The sequence below is a fragment of the Balaenoptera physalus genome, assembly GCF_965194825.1.
Source record: "Balaenoptera physalus genome assembly, chromosome: 11".
NCBI classification, from domain to species: domain Eukaryota; kingdom Metazoa; phylum Chordata; class Mammalia; order Artiodactyla; family Balaenopteridae; genus Balaenoptera; species Balaenoptera physalus.
In genome coordinates, this window is record NC_138896.1 from 28,996,912 (window position 1) to 29,010,893 (window position 13,982).

At 41.2% G+C, this 13,982-nt stretch overlaps 1 protein-coding gene across 3 annotated transcripts in view; it reads right to left on the reverse strand.

The window, feature by feature from the left end:
* ADGRF4 (adhesion G protein-coupled receptor F4) overlaps positions 1 to 13,493 on the reverse strand; it is a 72,212-nt gene extending 58,719 nt beyond the window's left edge. For all 3 annotated transcript variants that reach the window (XM_082411633.1, XM_082411637.1, XM_082411632.1), the window contains exon 1: positions 9,360 to 13,493. The gene's annotated coding sequence lies outside the window, so the exon portion shown is untranslated. The remainder of the gene's footprint in view (positions 1 to 9,359) is intronic.
* Between the last annotated feature and the right edge of the window lie 489 nt (positions 13,494 to 13,982).

The window sequence follows — 13,982 nt, forward strand, 5'->3', positions numbered from 1 at the left end:
GAATATAACAAAAAAGAAACAGACTCACAGATATAGAGGAGAAATTAGTAGTTACCAGTGGGGGGGAGGGGCAAGATAGGAGTAGGGGATTAAGAGGTACAAACTACTGGGTATAAAATAAGCTACAAGAATATATTGTACAGCAAGAGGAATATAGCAATTATTTTGTAATAACTTTAAATGGGGTATAATCTATAAAAATACTGAATCACTCTGCTATACACCTGAAACTAACATAATATTGTAAATCAACTATATCTCAATTTTTTAAAAAAAGCATATGGAGAATTGTGACCTACAGCAGTTTATTTCACGCTTTTACTTCATCCTTCTCCTTCTTTGTTTTAGAACCACTGACCACATGGGAACAGGCTGGTGTGAGAGATCCTCCTCTTCCCTGGAAGAGCCTGGATCCCTCTCCTGAAGGAGCCTCTAGTTTGGGAGGGAGGTGGGGAGAAGGCAATTGAGTACCGTGGAGAGAGAGAGAAACAGGAAAATGACCCCTAGTCCTCGAAATTCTCAACAGTACCATCATGCCCTTGTGATGCACCTGGGTCTAAAGTATCCTTGTGTTTCAGGTCTATGTTGTGGATTGGAAATATAGTAACTCACTGATGGAATTATTACCACGTGAGCATAGATTCATTCATCACATCGGATAGAAAATGAACGCAGACAAGTATGTTTATTATCCTAGTTCTGGGGAGCTGGGACTGACACTTCCCAGGCAGGCACCCCAAGGAGAAAGAGTTAAATCTGGACTGTAGGAGATGGTGGCCTAGAAGTCAGAGACCTACAAAGTAGGAGAGGAGAAGAGAGATGATAGCCTACTTCCTCTGAGTAGGGCTAAAAACACTAAATTGCAATGGCTACAGCTAGTGGACAGAGTGAAGGAAGGATTGCAAGAAGTTAGGACAAATTTGCCTAAAACCCAGACAGTGGTTCTTAACCCTGGCACCACATTAGAATCACTGGGGAGCTTTAAAAAAAAAAAAAAAAAAAAAAGACTCTGTCCTACACCAAGAGTTTTTGGTTTAAATTTTCTTGGGTGGAACCTGGACAGTGGTATTTTTTACAAGCTCTCTAGGTGTTTCTGAGGTGCAGCCAGTGTGGAAAACCACTGACGCAGACAATCAACCAGCTGATAATGAACTTCTGGGTATAATCCTAACTTACCTTGCCTGTAAAAACACGAAGAGAAGGGGACAAAATAACTATTTTCTATAACCCTGAAGAGCAGAATTTCCCTGTGGTGGCTGAATGGATAAATACCAAAAACATGTAAAGGAGCAAATGCTAAGCTCCTTTTTTTTTTTTTTTTTTTTTAGGAATTCCTTTATTTTTTAATTTTTATTTATTTATTTAATTTATTTTTGGCTGTGTTGGGTCTTCGTTTCTGTGTGAGGGCTTTCTCTAGTTGCGGCAAGCGGGGGCCACTCTTCATCACAGTGCGCAGGCCTCTCACTGTCGCGGCCTCGCTTGTTGTGGAGCACAGGCTCCAGACGCGCAGGCTCAGTAGTTGTGGCTCACGGGCCCAGTTGCTCCGCGGCGTGTGGGATCCTCCCAGGCCAGGGCTCGAACCCGTGTCCCCTGCATTGGCAGGCAGATTCTCAACCACTGCGCCACCAGGGAAGCCCTTTTTTTTTTTTTAATTAATTTATTTTTTTCAAGTAAATTGAAGTCATGTGTGCACCCTTTATTCCAACCTAAGTCATTCAAATGGATGAAAATTTCAGGATGAAAATCATCAAAGGGACTTATCAGAATCATCACCAATGCAGTTACTGCTTTGGGTAAATTCATCAAAATTGGAAAAAATTACAACTACTGATAAATTTGTTGACAAAATTCTCAAAATCTGAGCATGAGTCCATGTTTTTCTGAATCACATTAATGTTTATTAAGAGTCTCATCATGTTCTTCCTCGTACCTAAAATTAATCAAATAAAGCATTTAAGGGATGATACAACAAATTTTCATAGAGTTAGCACGACCCAGCCCAGGCATTCCAATGGATTCTAAAAAATGGAATAGGGGGAGGAGTTGAATGGTTAGTTAAGGTCAACAAATCAAGATGAAAAGTATTCTGTTTGTTTAACATTTTTAATCCATATTGAAAAAATTCTTTACTGTCATTTTGTTTTAAATTTTAAACTTAGTTGTTTTCATTTTTATCAAAATTAATAACATTATTTCTGTTTATTACTAAAATTATGTTTCTCTGTGCAGCAAAATGAGTACTTTGTGTTTTATGTGGTAATGACCTTTACTATACTTTGCAGGATGGCCTGTTTTGATAGTTATGCTGCTACCTGGGGCCCAGAATTTTCTGACATCTTCCTTACTATCCAGCCCTACCTTATCATAGCACTGGGGACCACAACTCTGGAATGCTATCTTTCCCCAAGTTTCAGCAACAGAGTGATTAATTTTTAGTGCATTTTTAGCCTTTTCTCAATTCTTTTCACCAAACTGAACATTTTCTAAAGTTGACGTTTTTGTGTATTTCACTTATAAGACAGATTGCTCTCTGAATAAAGTGACATATTTTATTTATCTAATTTATTTCAACTTTTTAATTTTATATTGGAGTATAGTTGATTAACAATGTTGTGTTAGTTTCAGGTGTACAGCAAAGTGACTCAGTTATACATATACATGTATTTATTCTTTTACAAATGTTTGTCCCATTTAGGTTGTTACATAATATTGAGCAGAGTTCCCTGTACTGTCCAGTAGGTCCTTGTTGGTTATCCATTTTAAGTATAGCAGTGTGTACATGTCAATCCCAAACTCCCTGACTATCCCTTCCCCCCACCCTTCCCCGCTGGTAGCCATAAGTTTGTCCTCTAAGTCTGTGAGTCTATTCTGTTTTGTAAATAAGTTCACTTGCATCATTTGTTTAAGATTCCGCATATAAGCGATATCATACATTTGTCTTTTCCTGTCTGACTTACTAAAAGTGATGTGTTTTAATCTGGACTTCAGGAAAATCATTTTTCTTCCAGATTTGTTGACATTTAGCGATAGTCATGAGCTCTTTCTCTAGTTTAGTGAAAGCAGAGTTTAGAAGAAGCAAAAGAGTCAGCGGCAGCACAGTAACATGAATCCAATCTTTTTTTTTTAATTTTTATTTTTTAGCACCTTTAATTATTATTTATTTATTTATTTATTTATTTATTTTTTGGGCTGTGTTGGGTCTTCATTTCTGTGCGAGGGCTTCCTCTAGCTGAGGCAAGCGGGGGCCACCCTTCATTGCGGTGCGCGGGCCTCTCACTATCGCGGCCTCTCTTGCTGCGGAGCACGGGCTCCAGACGCGCAGGCTCAGTAGTTGTGGCACACGGGCCTAGTTGCTCCGCGGCATGTGGGATCTTCCCACACCAGGGCTCGAACCCGTGTCCCCTGCATTGGCAGGCAGATTCTCAACCACTGCGCCACCAGGGAAGCCCCAGGAATCCAATCTTTGACCACCCACTCCCCCCACCTGGCCTCCTTCCCGATTTTCTTTTGAGAAGGTCTCTAATGGTCCAGACCTCCTTCCCCAGGTCAGCCCCACCCCGTTCTGAAACCCAGGGAAGGCTGGAGTGGAACTCTTCCCTCTCAGACAGATGCTTGAAAATGTTGTTTCCGTGTAGCCCAAACCAAAAAAAAATCACTACAGACATTTATTTCAGAAAAGGCTTATCTCTCAAGAACGTACACCCTGAAAAGAAACAGTCACTTCATGTGATTCTCACCAAAAACAAACAAACAAAAAACTCATGAAGCAATCACCTCAGCACTGAAATTTCACACAATAAAACGTGCCAAATACAAAGTGTTGGCATGTTTTTTATTAAGAAACTGTTTCCCTCTACCTTATTAAAAAAAAAAAATCAACAGAACAGAAACAAAAACAAAACTCAGCACAGTGTATGATTACAAAGCTAGATCTGCAGAGATAACATTTCCAAACTTCTAACCTAAAATATTTTCTCATTCTCTGTTGACTGCTTTCCAAATCTGAAAAAGGTGCTTAAAATGTTAATTTATGTCTTTTTTCAATAGTCGTAAAATAAGCTTCTCATTTCTAAGCAATGTCCTAACAAAAATTAAACAACGATGTCCTAAATAGAAATTAAACAGTGCCAGCAAGGATGACTTCTTTCCGTGTGCCCTCGGCATCTAGGGAAGTCATGGTCTAATGGCCTTCTGAAGCACCACCCTGGGGGGTGGGAACTTGGCTGGGGTTTGCTCCCTAGAGACGTCCGGACACTCAGAGTCAAAGCTAGACAAACAGACATGACAGGAAGTGTCCCCAAGTTCCAGATTCCACAAAACGATTCCCATCTTTGTTAGCAATTTAATTTTGAAATATCTCTTCCTATCTCTATGTCGAATTCCTCCACCCCAAAGCCAAATGGTTGCCTGGCAAAGACAAAACAGGCAGAAAGAAAACACGTGAGCTGCATGCTGAGACGTGTTCTGAGTATGGCCTCGTTGGAAACAAACATTTGCTTAATTTAAACACATTGCACACACAAGTGATAGAGACCAGAGCAATTTTATAGGGTGATTTTGGGAAGAAAAAACCTCTACAACTTTAACCCTTAAATCTTGATTAGGAAAAAAGAAAGTATTGGAATAGCAATCACGGCAATCACAAACAAGAGTCAACAAAACTCCAGACAGAACTTGACCAGACACCCAGGAGTATTTCAATCACCGGCTTCATCAGCTGACAGTCTGCGGCTCCTGCTTGCATAATTAGGTTTTGTGGTGAATTGCTGAGGCTTCCAGTGAGATCCAGAAAACACTATGGACGTTCCCAGACTGTGGGAATACACTTCAGATGATCTCAGAAGATTCCATTGCATCTGTCATGTAGACATCCCGCTGTCTCACCTCTAGTCAATGACCAATCCCATCCTCCTGCCTGAATGCAGACATTATGGAAGGCAAGAGGAGGGTAAAACAAATAGATACTGTCTATTTACTCTGTGTCCAGCACTATATCTACATTGGCTCTTTTAATACCATCGGGTAGTTCTGAGTGACTGAAGTGACCTCCACAATTTTCCAAAATTAAGGGGCTAAAATTTGACCCTGGCTAACCTCACAGGTACTAAGTGGCATAGTTGGGATTTGAACCCAGGTCTGTGATTTTTTTCAGTATGTCATGTAGCTTTCTTACTATAAGAAAGAGCTTATCTTTGTATGGGGTTAATTCTTTCAGAACATTTCACATATAACTTTCACCTTGACATCATAAAATTTTATGTGGTAGGCAGAGAAGTTATCATTTTCCCTTTTTTTTATCAAAGAGGAAATTGTCCAGATAGGAAGCAGCTTTTCAAAGGTCACACCCCAAGTCATTGGAAGAACCAGACTCTTTTGACTCCTGATCCAGGGCACTTTTAATTACATCACTCTGTCCCTGTCTTCCTTCCTGTCCTCATTGGAGATGTAAAAAGGCTGATCACCATCTCCATTCCCCACTAAATATAGAGATAGAGATAGAGATAGAGATAGATAGAGATAGAGATAGATAGATGCATATAATGATGACAGAGATATAGATAGACAGACAGAGTCCCGTTCTTGCTCGGGGAAGCCCAGCTCTCTTCTTGGAACCAGTGGGAACATGTCATCATTCAGCTGTTTTGCATCAGCATCACGCATCCCTGCTTCCCCTCACCAATACCGTCCCCCCCGGAGCACAGACTGTCTGGTCATTGGTGACCCAATGCCCGTAGAGGGGACAGGACCTCCTGTGGGTGACTCAGGGTGCAAGGAAGGCTGAAATAGGAGGTCCACAGCATGAGGGACCATCACAAAAAGTGACCATGCCCGAGCTGGCACAGCAGTGATGGTGCCACTCTCTTCCAGCTATAAGACAATTTGTGACTGCGTAAGACTCACAGAATTCTTGCCAGATCCTTGGCAAGAAGCAGTCCCTTCAAACAGAAGGCAAGAAGCAGTCCCTTCAAACAGAAGACTGAGATAGAATTTCCTACAAGACAATTGTGGGCAGAGGTATGACTCAGAGCCTACTCGCTGATTTAGAGAATTCTTTATGGAAATGTGAAATTTTAAAGACCAGATGTGTATGATGGTGGAAAATGTATACCTGCTACAACCGGAACATTATGCCTAGATGTGACCGTCATGAATGGTATTTATTCCTATACATGATTTAATGCATAGCAACTTGTAAGGGCTACTTCAATATGGACAGTCTTGGGTTTTGTTATCAAATATATTTAATTTGCATTTTGCTATACAAAACCTTCAAACTAACAAAGAATAATTCTCCATCATTCCATTCTTTGAAAACAATGACATAATTTTAAAAATAACTAAAACAGGAAATAATGGCTTTGGCTTATCAACAGTCAGATATTCTCAAATGAAGCGGTTAAGGACTCAATTTGCATTTCTATTGGAGGAATACACTGGACACCTATTACTACTACTACTATTACTATTACTATCATTAATCATTTTGCCTAGCTGACCCCTTAACCCGCCCACGCTTCTCTGGAAACTGCCTACATCTTCTGGGTTTACCATGCATGCAGCGATGTTGAACAATGGGCCTGGCCAGAGCAGACTGGGTTAGGGGGGAGGCAGCTGACCCAAGTTGGGTTGACCAGTCCTCACCCCAGGAATTTTCAGAAGAAATGGGACTCACTCTCTTCTAGAGAAGCTGAAAAAGACAGCAGCCCACAGCAGTAATTTCCAACTTTACACATTGGGATTCCCAGAGGAGCTTTTTTTTTTTTAATTACCAATGTCTGGTTGCCAATGTCCAGAGCCACTGAATCAGAATTTCTGGCAGTAAGGCTCAGACACTAATATTTTCCCCAAACTTTTAATTTTGAATAATTTCATTACTACTGAAAAGTTGAAAGAATAGTACAGTGAACCCTACATACCCTTCACCTAGATTGCACTATCTGTTAACATTTAGGGATGAGTGGGGTTTTATTTTTAAACTCTCAAGTGATATTACTATAATGGAATTGAGAACAACCCAACTACAGAAGGAAAAATAGTGCAAAATGAAGTAGATACACCAAGAAAAACAAAGATTATAAAGACCATCCTGGTGACACTCTTTATAATCCTGTGTTTATAAGATCCTGTATTTCATGCCCTGGGTTCTATGAGATACCCCAGTATCATCATCATAAAATCACCTTCGGGGCTTAAAGTAGTGTGACTTAGGAGTTTGTTTACTACAGTCAAAAGATTCAGGAATAATATGCAGAGGTGATAAAATTCTATAACCTCATCCCTAAATTAAAAACAACAATAAAGTGTTTATTGACTTGAGAGATGAAGATTACATTAAGAGGAATATATTTTTAAAAAAACAGAAGCCGTGCATTCCCAAGAGAGTGGGATTCAAGAAATTAGACCATATGTTAAACTGTGGCTTTGTGGAAGTAGCCACTGTGTTCTAACGTAGATTGTTTTGCCACTGGTGAATTAAGTCATATCTTGCACAAAGCAGGCGCCATACCAAGGGATTGGGGTGGGGAGGGATGGGAGTGGTTTGCCCCAGTGGGGAGAAGTATTTTATTACTCATGTGGTTTAGAATCACCAGAACCTGCTGACAATAGAAGTAGACTGACTGGGCTTCCCTGGTGGCGCAGTGGTTGAGAATCTGCCTGCCAATGCAGGGGACACGGGTTCGAGCCCTGGTCTGGGAAGATCCCACATGCCGCGGAGCAACTGGGCCCGTGAGCCACAACTACTGAGCCTGCGCGTCTGGAGCTTGTGCTCCACAACAAGAGAGGCCACGATAATGAGAGGCCCGCGCACCGCGATGAAGAGTGGCCCCCACTCTCCGCAACTGGAGAAAGCCCTCGCACAGAAACGAAGACCCAACACAGCCAAAAATAAATAAATAAATAAATAAATTAAAAAAAAAAAAAAAAGAAATAGAATTCTTAAAAAAAAAAGTAGACTGACTATAAGTTAGTTCTATTTTTTTAGACATATTTAGAACTATGATTGTCTATAGACACTACTCCGCGTTATTGGTTATTGCCTGGACCCAGGCAAAACACTTCCACTCCCAACCCCTGTGCCTCTGCTCCATGTCCAATTCTAGAAACACCAGGCAGTCACCAGGCTTAGAGCTGTCCCCTGATCTCATCATATTTGAATAAGAGTCTCAGTTTGTGTTTACAAAATTTCATTTATTGTGTAAAAAGACAATGATGCCGTAACTCTATATCATGCAAATACTTTTGGAAAGGGATTTGGGTCTGTATGATCTTAGGATACAATCCCTAAAGACAGACAATAGTTTTTGCTGTCTTTAAATTTTGCAATTTTTAAGGCTAAACATTTGCCCAGAAATGTACCTGAAATCATTTCTGCGAGCTACAAATAAGCTGATTTTTCCAAACTGTAAGCATATGCATGAACTTTGTAGGGAAAATTTAATAAACCCAAATAAGGTGAGGTCCATTCAAGCCTCACTCTTTAATCTGCAAGTTTACTTTAGAGGGGAAAAACTCAAAATTCAAAGGATAAAAGTTTCTAAGCAGAACTAAACTTGCAAAATTCACACTCAACAAATACGGGCAAAGAATCCTTCAGAAAAAGGAAGGAATCGAGATAAGCATCAATTCCAACAATATTTTAAGGAAGGACATGAAAGGAAATGGACAGGGAGACGTCTATGTGTCCTCCCCCACCCTCCCCGTGCAAAGAACAACGCAAGGCAGACAAGCTTACGAGCCAAGAAAAATCTCTCCAAAGTTTATAGTCCTCCTGAGAAAGTCTGATCTGAGGAAAATAATGTCCAAGATCAGGAATTCTTAATGCCATAGGTTAGTATTGGAAGTGCAGGATTTGTGTGTGTGTGTGTGTGTGTGTGTGTATCTGTGCATGTGAAGGTGTAAAAATATTCCTCTGTATTCAAGGAGACTTTAAAGCTGGTGATGACTTGATAATAAGTCAAAACTATAGATAAAACATTACAAAGTGTGATGAGGGAAAATAATGGTTAGAAAAGTGAATTAGCTTCTGTAGTTGTACTTAATCACTTTCAGGTCATGAGAAGAAGAAAATAATTCCTTTAAAGATTCCAGTTTCCTGGACTCTGATATTTGCATGGCATCAGAGAAGCAGAAAGTAATCAGTAAAAGCAAAAATATTTTCATACCAGACTAGTGCTCTTATTGAATTATGTCAAGTGCCCCCAGGTTACCAAATTCCTTTTGAATACTTATTCCCTGTCTATGTTATTAACGAAAGCCCAAATTACAAAGCCTCGAAAGTGTAGAATCATAGTTGGTTGCTCAACTCTGAAATTCTCCCAAGGAAGTCCTTGGAGGGAGAGGAGCATGGGACTACTCACTGTGGCTAGCCAACGACAAAGTCACGGGCAAATTCGCCCCACTCCCTGGCAGCTGGAGACGCAGGTGTCAGTGGCTTTCCTTTGCCATACCTTGCAGCAAATTAGCAGGCTGAACTCCTGTATCTCTGAGCTGTCAATTTAGCCCTGAATGGTGGCTCCCCAGGCTGAGGCATTCAGGCTGGCCCTGCTCTGGCACAGGCAGCCAGCCCTATATGCAGGGGACCTGCAGCCTGACAGGCAAATCCTGCTTGGGAGTAGCTCCTGAGGTGGGAGGGGCAGAGTACTGGAGAATGGATGAGTCACACACTGGGTGACACATGCAGACTCTCACAAATAGCCAAGGCTTCCCTTTCTGGCAAGGGATCCAGGACTATAGAGGTGGCACAAGATCTGTGGTACTTGGCCATAAATACTAACGTCCTCATGCATCTGCCTAAGCCTGAAAATGGGATATAGAAAACTCAAGTGTCTGTGCTTGGAGCTCTGTCTTTGCCTGGCCTTCTGGTAACTAGGATTATGGTAGCATGGTTCTCTAATTGTTTCTGGATGTCCCTAGTTCAGGTACCAGGTGGTATTGCCATTCCTAACCTCCTTGTGGTTGGAGGGGTCAGGCAAGTTGTTCTGCTGTGGTGACCAGCAATTCAAAATGATAGCCACTCCATCCTGGGTTCCTGAGGAATAAGAATGGGCCCTGCTGACCTGTGATGGGCATGAGCAAAATGTGACCCTTGATTGTTTCTAGTTGTTGAAATTTGGGGGCTATTTGTTACTTCAGCATAACCTAGCCTCTACTGACAGACGCAAGGACCGAGGCTCTTGGAAGACAACATGCAGAGTGATGTGTCTTTCTAACTTTGAAACACTCACAGATCCTTTCCAAATTTTTTTAGCATTCATGGACTTTCTAGCTCTCTGAAGGCCATGTTTCAAAAACCACACTCACATTTAACTAAAGCGTGGTAATTTTCAAAACCCACATTAAGGAATTCTTGTAACACAGTGAGAGGCGCTCCTCATTTTCAATCGTTGAGCTCCCTCATCCTCATTTTGCTTCCTGGATTGCTCTGGATCGTCTAGGGAACAACCAGAGATTTGAGAATCCCCTTTGGGGTTGAAATCCACTCAAGTCCATTCATCAGATGGGAAAATTCAATATTTTCGTTGTGTATATACCATATACCCAGTGTCCCATATGTTTGTGGATATATTGATTTATGTAAATATCACTCCTGACTTCTCAGAGCTCACAGTCTAGTTGGGAAGAAAAGAAACATAAATGTGGGGAATGTACAAGGCCTTCTCATCTAAGAGTGGAAGCAGTAAGTCCAAAGCAGGGAAGCGTTGATGGAGGCTGGCCCAGGGCCATTTCATGGAGCCTGCAGGGCCAGGTCAGGCCTGGAAGGACACATCCAATTTACACTGATGGGCAAAGTTTTGCCAACAGGAAAGACTGAGGTTTGTTCATAGTTCATTTGCTCGGTAAACTTTTCTTGAGCATCTACTAGAGACCCGGAATATAAACGATGGAGGTGTTCTTGGAGATCATCCAAACCCAACTTCACACCGCACAAAGGAGAAAACCAGCTCATTTATTTTTACCAGGGACTCTCAACTTTTGAAAAGACAAGTACTGGCCCAAATTAAATAAAGCAGAGCTCCCCAGCGTGGCTCCAATCTCATCACCAGTCGCTCCCTGACTCACACATTACACACTGGTAATGCCTTGTTGAAGCTTTTTCATCTTGTTGTTTCAAGTCTCTGAAACTCCAAATCAACTGTCTCTTTCTTGAGGAAGTCTCCTCCACAGCCTGAAGTGAAGCTGAGTATCCTCCTTTTGCATACCGTCACCTTATCACTACTTTTGTAATGTTGGGATCAGAATGTTCCCATCTGAAGTCATCTTCACCAGGGTTGTGACCTAACCCGTCTTGTTCGTCTTTCTCTCGCTTACAAATTGGGTCACATTCCTTCTCCTTTCCATTAGCCTCTCCAGCAGCCTGAAAGGCCTCCGCTCATCTCCACCCAGAGCTTCACCTGGTGACTCATTCTTGTCCTCAGGTGTCTCCTCTGCTGTCGAAACTTCCATGACCAACTAGCCGGGCCCAGGTCCCGCCTCCACACCACCATGGTACGTGGTACACAAGACTGGCACCACCTCATCACTGAGGTTTCGGTTCAAATGTCATCTCCTCAGAGAAGCATCCCCTGATTTGGTAGTCATTATTTACTTACCCAAGGTCATTCTGTCTTCTTTCTTGCCAAAAATCTAGATTTGATAACTCATCATTATTTTGAACCAACTGTGGCAATACAGGTCCTCTTTGCTGGTTACTGTAGGCAGATGACCATTTGTGTTCAATGAGCCTTAGGGGAAGTCTATTGGGAGAAAAGAGAGCTTCTAGGAAGGATTTTTCCTGATAAAATAAGGGAGCTACACTAGGAAAAAAATAGTTATCTTGCCCCTCTCCACCTACCCCTTTCTCCCTTCTGGCTTTGGAAACTGTCGGAGGATGTAAGCTATGGCAGCTACTGCAGCTTTGGCAGCTATCTTGCAACCATGAGGCAACAAGCCTGAGGAAAATGTCAATATGTTGAGGATGGGGGAATAGAAGGATGGAAAAAGCCTTGGTCCTTAATGACACCACTAAATTACTGAACCCACTCTGGGATCAATAACCTCTGGACTTTTTAGATAAATAATTAATGCTCCTAGGACTGCTGTGACCATTAGGTTTTCTATTACTTGTAGCCAAACTGATACTCTGATTGTAGCACCCCAGTCATTCTCTATCATATTCCAATATTTTCTTCATACATATCACTAGTGCAAATGATCATGCTTATTGGAATATTTTGGTTAGTTGTCTTCCTCCACTAGAAGGTAAAGACCATGGGGGGCAGGAACCTGGTGAATTTTATCACTGCTGTATTTCCACACCTAGAACTGTGCCTGGTGCTTTGTAGGAGCTCAGTAAATACGTGTTACACAAGTGATTGGATGAATGAACACCTCTGGTGACAATTCTTTGTTTGCTAGCTGTCTCTTATAGCAGATTATAAACTCCTTTAGATCAGAGACCTAGATTTTTATTTATTTTTATTTCCTCCCAAAGTAACAGACTGCTTGGTATACAGTAGGTAATTAATAAATATTTGATGAATGGAGACGTGATTTTGGACCTTTTCTTCAATAACCACACCTCCATGTAGGACACAGGTCCTGATCATCCAATATAGGACACCTTGGTGAAGGGATTTTGAACTGTCATCTCATGGCAGTTAAGCTTACAAGAGAATTTGATGAGAGTCTTAACCTGGGAAAAGATTTTAGAGATTGGCCTCGTAGACCAAACTTCTGATGAAACACTTCCAGTAATGAAGAGCTGATCTCCTCAGAAGTCAGTGCTTACAATCACATTGCAATTATATTATTCCTCGAGTGGACTCAAATAGGTCTCTTTGTGACTGACAGCTATCGTCTTGTCTTTGAAACCCTGAAAGAAAGGCCTTCTCCACGTCTGCACACTAGCAGCTGAACCTGGGAGGAATAAAATTACCGTATTTCACTGCCTCTAAGATGCCATTGATTAAAAGATGCCCAATGCTTTGTGGACCTCTCAGAAACAACAATGCAGGTAATTAAACTCTGAATCAGTGCTAGGAAACCATGGAACAATACCAGAGTGTATCTCAATTTCAGAGGTGCGACTTACAATTGATAAAATAGAAAATATATTTATATTTATATAAAATAATGAATGCAGAATTCCACAGCCCCTTCATGGGTTGGTCAGTCTTGCTGTGATTCTCTGGCAGGCTCATTCTGCCATGATCCTGGATGACTGATGAGATACATTCGCTCTCTTCAAACCGCTGATGTTAACTTCCCCCCAGTCCTCACATTATCAATCTCGTCTCACGTTTTACAAAGAAAATAGAAACGAGGTGAGAACTCTATCCACTTCTCACCTCCAAACCCGCAAACCCACCTTCACGCAGCCCCATCTTCTCCTCCTTCCCTCCTGTCATGTTAGAAGAAGCATCTGTCTTCCTGTCAACACTTGTCTCTTCCGGGGAGCTCTGTCCCCATCTCCTCAGATCTTCTCTAGGGTGACATTCCATTAGATCTCCTATTTCCTGCCTCATCAGTCTCCAGTTGACCACTTCTCCCTTTATAGAAACACCATTCTGTTTGTTTCGTTTTGTAGCTGACCCTTTTTAAAAAAAATTTTTTAAATTAAAGTGTAGTTGATTTGCAATGTTGTGTTAATTTCTGCTGTACAGAAAAGTAATTCAGTTAGACACATATATATTCTTTTTCATATTCTTTTCCATTATGGTTTATTACAGGATATTGAATATAGTTCCCTGTGCTATACAATAGGACCTTTTTGTTTATCCATTCTATATATAGTTTGCATCTGCTAATCCCAAACTCCCACTCCATCCCTCCCCCACTCCCCTCCCTCTTGGTAACCACAAGTCTGTTCTCTATGTCTGTGAGGCTGTTTATAGAAACACCATTCTTGTTTAAAATTGCTTTTCTTTAATTGCAATAAAGAAATATATAACATAAAATTTACCATTGTAACCATTTAAAAAAATTGGTAGTGTTAAGTATAT